We start from the raw sequence: 7,912 nt of genomic DNA on the forward strand, positions 1-7,912 counted from the left end.
ACATCACTATCATCTGGTGATGAATGCCGCCTAGCCTTGGGTTCTAAAGCGGATATTGTGTTCTGCTCGGTGGCCATCAGGCCTGTTGCTGGGAGTAAGCTAGTACCAGGCAGTAGTAAGTTAGTAACAACTACTAACAGGTATTTTACTTATTACAATCAGCAAAATGTGAGATCAACAATGGACAAAGAACTCAACGGATTCAAATGTAATCCGGGCTTGTTATGACAGTGACTACTACTGCCAAATCATGCATACGTATGATACCAGAGGCAGAGCTAGAGAGTTACTGCTGACCAGCCCGCAGCCTGCATGTACATGTATGTAGTTTACTCAGTGTGACTGGCTGGTCAGTACTGCAGTGGCATCTAGGTAGACGGGTACGATGGTCTTGTGTTGTCTCACTAGCTACTCAACTGCCTGCTGGACATACAATGAACTTCAGAGCCAGTTCTCACAACTTCCAAATTGCAAGATGTAAGCCATGCCATTCCTCGAGTTGAGCAAGTCAATCAATGAGCCAAAACTATTCGAAATTCACAACGCTATAAGTACATTTAATCATTAAGGTTAGGATCAAGGGTTAAACTGGCACTGCCAGGGGAAAAAATGAAACGCTTCGAATTCGCCTGACCAATCAGCACGGAGTGGGTGCTGGTTGTGTCACGTCTATAAAACTACATATGAATAAAAACTCGGGAGACTTGGCAAGTGCCACAAAAAAGGCTATTACAGAAGCCCCAAAACTATGGGATTGGTTTCGATCAAAGCCTAGCCAGCCTCATCAGACAAGGTAAGGTTGTCAACATACTATTGCATACCTCACCTAATTGATTTCTTCAACAGTAAATTCCCTGAGAATTTTGTTCATAAGTTATCTGGTCAAGTAGGAAGCAGGAACTGTTAGCGCAGTACGGCTTCCTGAGTCCCAGGCATATTGCAGCTGTGTATGATTGTGTATGTTGGGCAGCAACACAGTACATTTACTCACTCTTGATCAAGGGCCAGGCGGTGACAGCAATGGCCAACAAGGCGATCAATGCCGGCGAGTGAGAGAGTCCACCGGCACTATCAAACTCACATGGTGGCACATATTTCACCGGGGTTGGGCACGTTACGTTGACACCGACATCGCTAGAATCACTACCGCATGCAACTACTTCTTTGGTTTCAAAGCCACCAGAGCGAGCAATACTGAACACAACACAGGAACAGAGAGACCATCATGAAAATGTTAGCACACATAGCTACAATGTTGATAGTTTCAGCAAACCCATCATACACTTGAAGCCTTCTACATCCGCAACCAAAAGCCAGCGCAGCACATCAAGGTACTGAAGCAATTTATCTGAAGTCACAAGTGCCATGACAACTGAACTAGAGCTACATCTACATCTATGTCTGTAGATATCTGTGCACTTGCACACAATTTACACTGTTTGTCAGAACGACAAGACCATACACGTGTATACAGAGAGCGCAGGGTTCTTCCCAAAAGAGGATATTTCGTGAACACCAGGGTGAGATCTTGCCGCAGTCTTTTATTGATGTTCACTGGAAGAGTACGCGTTGAAACAGTGTGTTCTATTGGGACTGCACCTGTTCTGGATCGTACGGGGACCAAACAAATGCACCCTGAATAACAGATAGGACATGATTGTAGTAATACTGTACACTACTAGAAGTACAATGGTTCTCAGCTGCATAATGATGCACGGACACGACAAGCCAGGGTCAGTATCTTGCACAAGAGTGCATTGCCAACTTACTTGTTGAAGAAGTTACAGATGAAGTAGCCTGTCTTTTTGGTTGTGGTCTGAATGACAAGTAGAAGATTATGGGCTAGTGGCCCATGCGATAGCTTCCACTACTGCATGGGCTCTGAAAATTTCTGAGCCGCAAACTGTTTGTGAAGTCCATCTATGTCATCGTACGCTGATACTGGATCTAATTTAGCAAAGGCAGTGGGCACAAGTAAGAAGGTAGAAAAAACATAATATGAACTACTGATTATCAACCTGAGTCTATAGAATATGCCCCCCCCCCTTTGGCTAGAACCCTGCAGCACACTGAACAACGGTCAGTGTTTTGACACCACCGTACAATGTAGAGGAGATAATTGTTGTATCAGTACATTTCTATCACGCATACGCATGCACACGAACCCCCTGCCCCCTTTAATTTTGACTCGATTTTCTTTCATCGACGCCATAGCCCCTGGCTGGGTAAATCCTGAAATAAAGACCATCAACGGGAGCTCCTTCAATTGAGCAGTATGCCTATTGTGTACAAGTAAGTATATACTGCAGAACATGTAATTTTAGGTTGTGCTCGGTTCATAGCTCATGATGAGTGCACCATGGGTACTTGACCTTTGGTATACCAGTGACGGGGTAAACGCCTTCTAATGTTGACTTGCCCAATCGACTGCGGTCTGGAAGACATCCTTGAAAACTGAAAGCAACTGCATGTAGAGTGTGTATGTATGGTATAAAAGAAGCCACTTCATGTCGAATGAACCTTTCCAGTATTCCCAGAACCAAGATGCCTCATGCTGCACGAGGCCGGGCCAGTCCGCCACTTGCTCCACGGAGGGGGGACTGCTAAGAGGCTACTGGTCACAAGGAAAGCTGATCGGTATCATCATGCCCTCATTCCACCAGAAAGTTAGTAACTTTGTGAAAAAGGAGTGATGACATCAAGGTCTCCATCCTGAGACGTGGCGTCCTGGTGGAGGATGTTTTTCCTTGTGTGTTCTGCGCAGCCGAAGCAAGTGCATGAGATAAAGGAGTTTCTTCTCACGTGGAGGAGAAAAGATGCTAAGAGTAAGTGAAATGCTGTGGTTATCTTACCGACATGTCCGCAAAGAAACAAAAGGAAACAGGTACGATAGTCTGAACTGTGCCACGATGCACACCAAAGAGAAAGCGAAACGGCAAGAAAGAAGAGGATTTCATGTTTGCCCTTTCAAGTAATACTGAGAAGAAGCAAGTGGAAGACACCAGCAAGGTTGACTTCTCGGACCCAGTCACCCTATTCTGGCTGTCCCTTGTCAAGGACCTACGCAGGCTGGAAGAAAGAACGTATGATATGGCAAAGTTAAGAATAATGCAGGCTATCCATTGAACGAAATATCCACCATCACATCTTAGCTAGATCCTGCAAGTTTGACATCCGCGCTGTCTTCCAGGTTCACTACCGTAAGCCGACGGCACCACTTTTCTCTAGATTGTCCCTCTTGCCACTTGAGCATATTTACCGCCAGAAAGTCTTAGTCTTTGTTTTCGTTGCCTAAATACATCTGCCAGTTCGTGTTTTCAACATTTTTTTCATTCCCATACGTGATAGCAGTGTTCTCTCCGAGGAGCAGTGAGCAATCAAGCGTGGCCAATCCTTCGGTTTATTACGAATTCCCTTTTTCCCAGGGCCCTCTCTGGCCGACGCACAATACAGTTTTATGGCAGCTGTCTACGGAATTCTCTGCTCGCAGATGTCAGAGTGGCCTACCCTGTGGATTATATTAAGTCCACTCTCTCTCGTCTCTCTCTCTCTCTCTCTCTCTCGTCTCTCTCTCTCTCGTCTCTAGATATTTGTGCCCTCAATTCCTGACTTGATGTTCTTGCTGTAATTGTATACTTCAGTATTTCCACTTCCTAACTCGAACAAATTGATGCGTACAACCACTTCATAAGTCACAACACCCACCCATTTTTAGTCATGCACAGGACATTGTGTGTATATCGATAAAAATAAAGTGAGCGCACTCATACCACAACAATGGAACAATATTTTGGGATTTGAACGTCGTTTTCATGTGATTATCATCAGAAATTTCCTTTGTAGTCCAGCTCTCAGTGTAATGACGATTTCTTATGACAATCACATGAAATACTGAAATAATCACATGAAAACTACGTTCAAATCCTAAAATATTGTTCCATTGTTGTGGCATGAGTGCTCTCACTTTATTTTTTTATCTTTATTTTATCGAAATGAGGTTTCTGTCTCCACGCAGAGTTTTTAATTACATGTGTGCACACCTACCACACTTTGAACTAGAATAACACCGCTAGCCGTGAAACCTATACAGCCCCCACATTCACACACAGCTTTCCACACAGCGCTACAAGACCCGCCCTCTCCTGGCATATATACCGCCATGGCCAGTACCATCCTCATGTTGCCTAGCATGCCTGATGATTGCGTAAGCATGAAACTTTAAGTAGCGACTAACAAGCCTTGCTTGCCCTTGTTGTTCTGTGTGACATGATTGTGTGTATGAAAACTATTTTTTTTCAATTGTTCTTCTCTACATGTACCTCTACTTAGGGTGCGTTCTTATATTCTCTAGCTTCTAGAAGAAGAAGAAAAGAGAAGTCGAAGAAACTGGGATTACTCAAGAACGGGTCTCGAAGAATTCGGAGATATTTTGGCAATTTTGCACATGTCAAGCAAAATAAAGCGTCAAAGGGGCCGCGATCTTGAGTGATGAATGTATGTGCGTATGCGAAAAGGGAAATGCGTACACTCATGATGAACACGTGGCTTTTAGTCGTAGTTCGCATGCGCTGATCCCAAACCGCGGGAATCTCCAAGTTTCAACCACCTCTGAAGCTTGGAGAGCTCGGAGAGCTTTGGAGAGCCTCCTAAAAGTCGGAGAGGATATAAGAACAGCTCTCGAACTTTTCGGAGAGTCTCCAACTTTTCCGAGAGGATTTAAGAACGCACCCTTAGGCTGTGTTTACATGAGGCGTTTCAACCCGGGTCAGATTTCAACCCGCCATGTGCACAAAAAATTAATGAATGGCGCGTTTACATGACGCATTGCGCTTGACCCGGGTTGAAATCAACCCGGGTCAAGAAAATCGTACTAACGTACAGTGTTACCAAGTGGCCTCTACCCCCATGCGTATTGGCCAGTGCCATTTTGCAGAACTTTTCAGAGGTTTCCGTACTCGTTTTTCAGGTCAACATTTTGACTGATTTAGTTCAACTGTAAAGGCTACGCACAAATTCAGTACAATTTTCAACTTCACTAGGTTTCACTCTGTTCTACTTCGCTTGATTTTCACAATCTAGGGCTCGTTGGAAAGCTCTAGGCAGGAGCAACGCCAGGATGCCAAGCACCATTATGAAGCCGCCACAAATCAGGCGCCGTAACACAGCAAAGTCGTCTCCAAGCCTAATATGCAAGCAAATCATCCCATCAACACCATTCGACTCTCCTTCATCGCAGAACGCTCAAAATTGTTCGAGACGATTCAAACTTCAGCCGGCTACATCATTATAAAGTGCTCAATTGCTCAAAGGGCACGCAAAAAAGGCCCCCCCCAAAAAAAACAATGGCGAAGAGTTCGATGAAAAATTTGTTTTTGCCAAGGTAAGAATACCTGAATACGGCGCGCGATATCTCTGGAGTCGGACGTCGCTTCAGCGATTGTTGCATTGGGCGGCTTGGAGTTTTTGCTACCGCGTAGACCCTTCGATCGTTGACTTTGCACATGAAACGATGGAGTTATGATGGTTTTAGTAATCGATCATATACATGATCGTTTGCGGGATATTCGGTTGAAATCCGTACTGCGGACAAAACTTCGTTTTTCCGTAAAAATACGGACAAATACAACGCAACACTGAACGTACTTCTGTGCGTATCTCGCGCCAGGTTTGAACAGCACTGCACATGCAAATTTCGCGCGAACGGATTCACGTGACCATACACTGTCAGGACTCTAGAAGTGGAATTTTGGCGGCATATCAGTATTTGACCCGGGTCAACTGTCTTCATGTAAACGCTCACCTATTTTGTCTATCGTACAGACTTTCAACCCGGGCTGAACTCGACCCGGGCTGAACTCGACCCGGGCTGAACTCGACCCGGGCTGAACTCGACCCGGGTTGAAATTTCTCATGTAAACACAGCCTTAGTTATCGTCATAATGTCATAATCATTAATCTATAAGTTTTCATCATTCTGTGAGAGCCAGCTAAAAAAAAGAACACCATACATCTGTGACCACCTGTGTGCACACTGCACACCTATAACAGCATAGAAGATACCTTCTACGGCTTGACTTGGTTGACCCAGTCATCCTTCGCATTCGTGTTGCATATTACTATTGACCAATGTATACCGTATTTCCTCGATTAATGGACCATGCTCGAATAATAGACCATGCCCAAATAGTAGACCCTCCTAGAGGCCTCACGGAAAAATAGTAGACCATGCCCGAATAAGAGACCCGGTCTCTTATTTGAGTTCATCGCTTTGCGCATGTGCACTAAGAAAGCACGTGGTGGATCAAAAAAGGACGCGATTTTCGGTTGCGCAACTACAATTTTTGTAGTGGCTAGTGCTTTCTTTCATTATTTGAGCATGGTCCACTATATTTTCATCGGCCCATCGCTAGAAATGGTGGATTTTTAACACGTCATAATAGAACTTCTATATTAAGACGTGTTAAAAATCCACCATTTCCAGCGATGGGCCGATGAAAATATAGTGGACCGTGCTCAAATAATGGACCATGCCCAAATAAGAGACCGGGGGTCCAACCCTCTTCAAAAAACAATAGACCGGGTCTATTAATCGAGGAAATACGGTAGTTGAATAAAGGCTCGCCTCGGCCTCGGTCAGACTTATCTTCAAGACCGGTGATTATGCATTCCATGCAAAAGAGACTGGTGACCAGCTCATGCTGTTCATCCCGACTCCCAATGGAAGGATGCCCTGGTACAGTTCCCTTGTTTCTTCAGGGTCGCAATGCAACATATGAAGCGGGAATTCATAGAGCTCCGCCAACTGAACCATCACTCCCCTCCCGCAAACACGGTGCTATGCACACCAAAGTACACGTATCTATCATTATCTACATGATGATTGTGCTCTGGAAGTGTTCTTCATTGCTGCAGTGCAGGGCTATCGTGCAACAATGGCATACAGTGCTGTGCACGCACCGTGACTAGAAGTAGAACTGCACAGTTCTGATTATATGTTTACTATGCCGAAGTGTGGGTACGACTCCCTGGTGCGGAAATCCCCCCCCCCCCCCCCCTGTACCCGCACCAGGGAGTCGTACTGGATCGTGCCCAACTCCCTGATCCGCTTATAAATTTCCTTGGTATGCAAAGATCTGCATTGTGGTCAGTGTGGAACCGATAGTCTTACCTTATTTCCTTCAGCTACGCGCCTATGACCTTCTGCGAATCATGACGAGTCACAAGTTAGTTGCAAGCGAAAGTAAACGTGTAGCCGAGATTACAATAGAGAGGTTGCGCACAACGAAAATTCGTTAGATTTCGACCGTCCGGGTTCGAGTAACGAAAGTTGCTCCGAAGATCCGTCCAAACGTGACCGAAACAGAGCAGATCTACGAAAATATTTTTCGTCACCTGGAGTACTAAAATATTGATATTTTACAACTCCTTGTCTTGACTCTTCGTACCCGCGCGGCCGCCGTGTCGACCCACTACGAAAACGTTCACGCGTTGTGCGCAACCTCACGGTTGACGAATATTCGTTAGCTTTTTTCGTTAAAATATTCGTTACGGCGCTACGAATTTTCGTTGTGCGCGACCTCTCTATTAGAGAGGTTAAGATGCACGTTATTTCCGACGTGACGCGAAAGTTCAGCTCGCGTTATTTGCTCGCACGTCGAAAAATCAACGCGAGCGACCTGCTGCTCACGTCGAAATTTGGAGTTTTACGCCAAGTTCGACGTGAAATTACGCGTCACGTCGGAAATAACGTGCATCTTAACCTCTCTAATAACTCGTACCGGTAATCGTAGGCCATCATTTTCTTGAATGCATGATCTTGGTCGTCCCGATTCCCAAATGGGAATATCCAACACCACTCAGTCCATATAGCCTAGCCTATAAAAAGCTATATATGGGGAAGAACACCCCATGG

General features: G+C 45.2%; 1 long non-coding RNA gene across 1 annotated transcript; it reads right to left on the reverse strand.

Annotated features, from left to right (window-relative positions):
- Positions 1-12: 12 nt before the first annotated feature.
- Positions 13-7,260, reverse strand: LOC135806546 (uncharacterized). Its single transcript, XR_010551240.1, has 3 exons — positions 7,169-7,260; positions 1,770-1,947; positions 13-1,194 (listed from the first exon to the last, which is right to left on the reverse strand). It is a non-coding gene; the product is annotated as an uncharacterized LOC135806546 (long non-coding RNA).
- Between the last annotated feature and the right edge of the window lie 652 nt (positions 7,261-7,912).

The sequence above is a fragment of the Sycon ciliatum genome, chromosome 1 (genome assembly GCF_964019385.1).
Source record: "Sycon ciliatum chromosome 1, ocSycCili1.1, whole genome shotgun sequence".
NCBI lineage: Eukaryota > Metazoa > Porifera > Calcarea > Leucosolenida > Sycettidae > Sycon > Sycon ciliatum.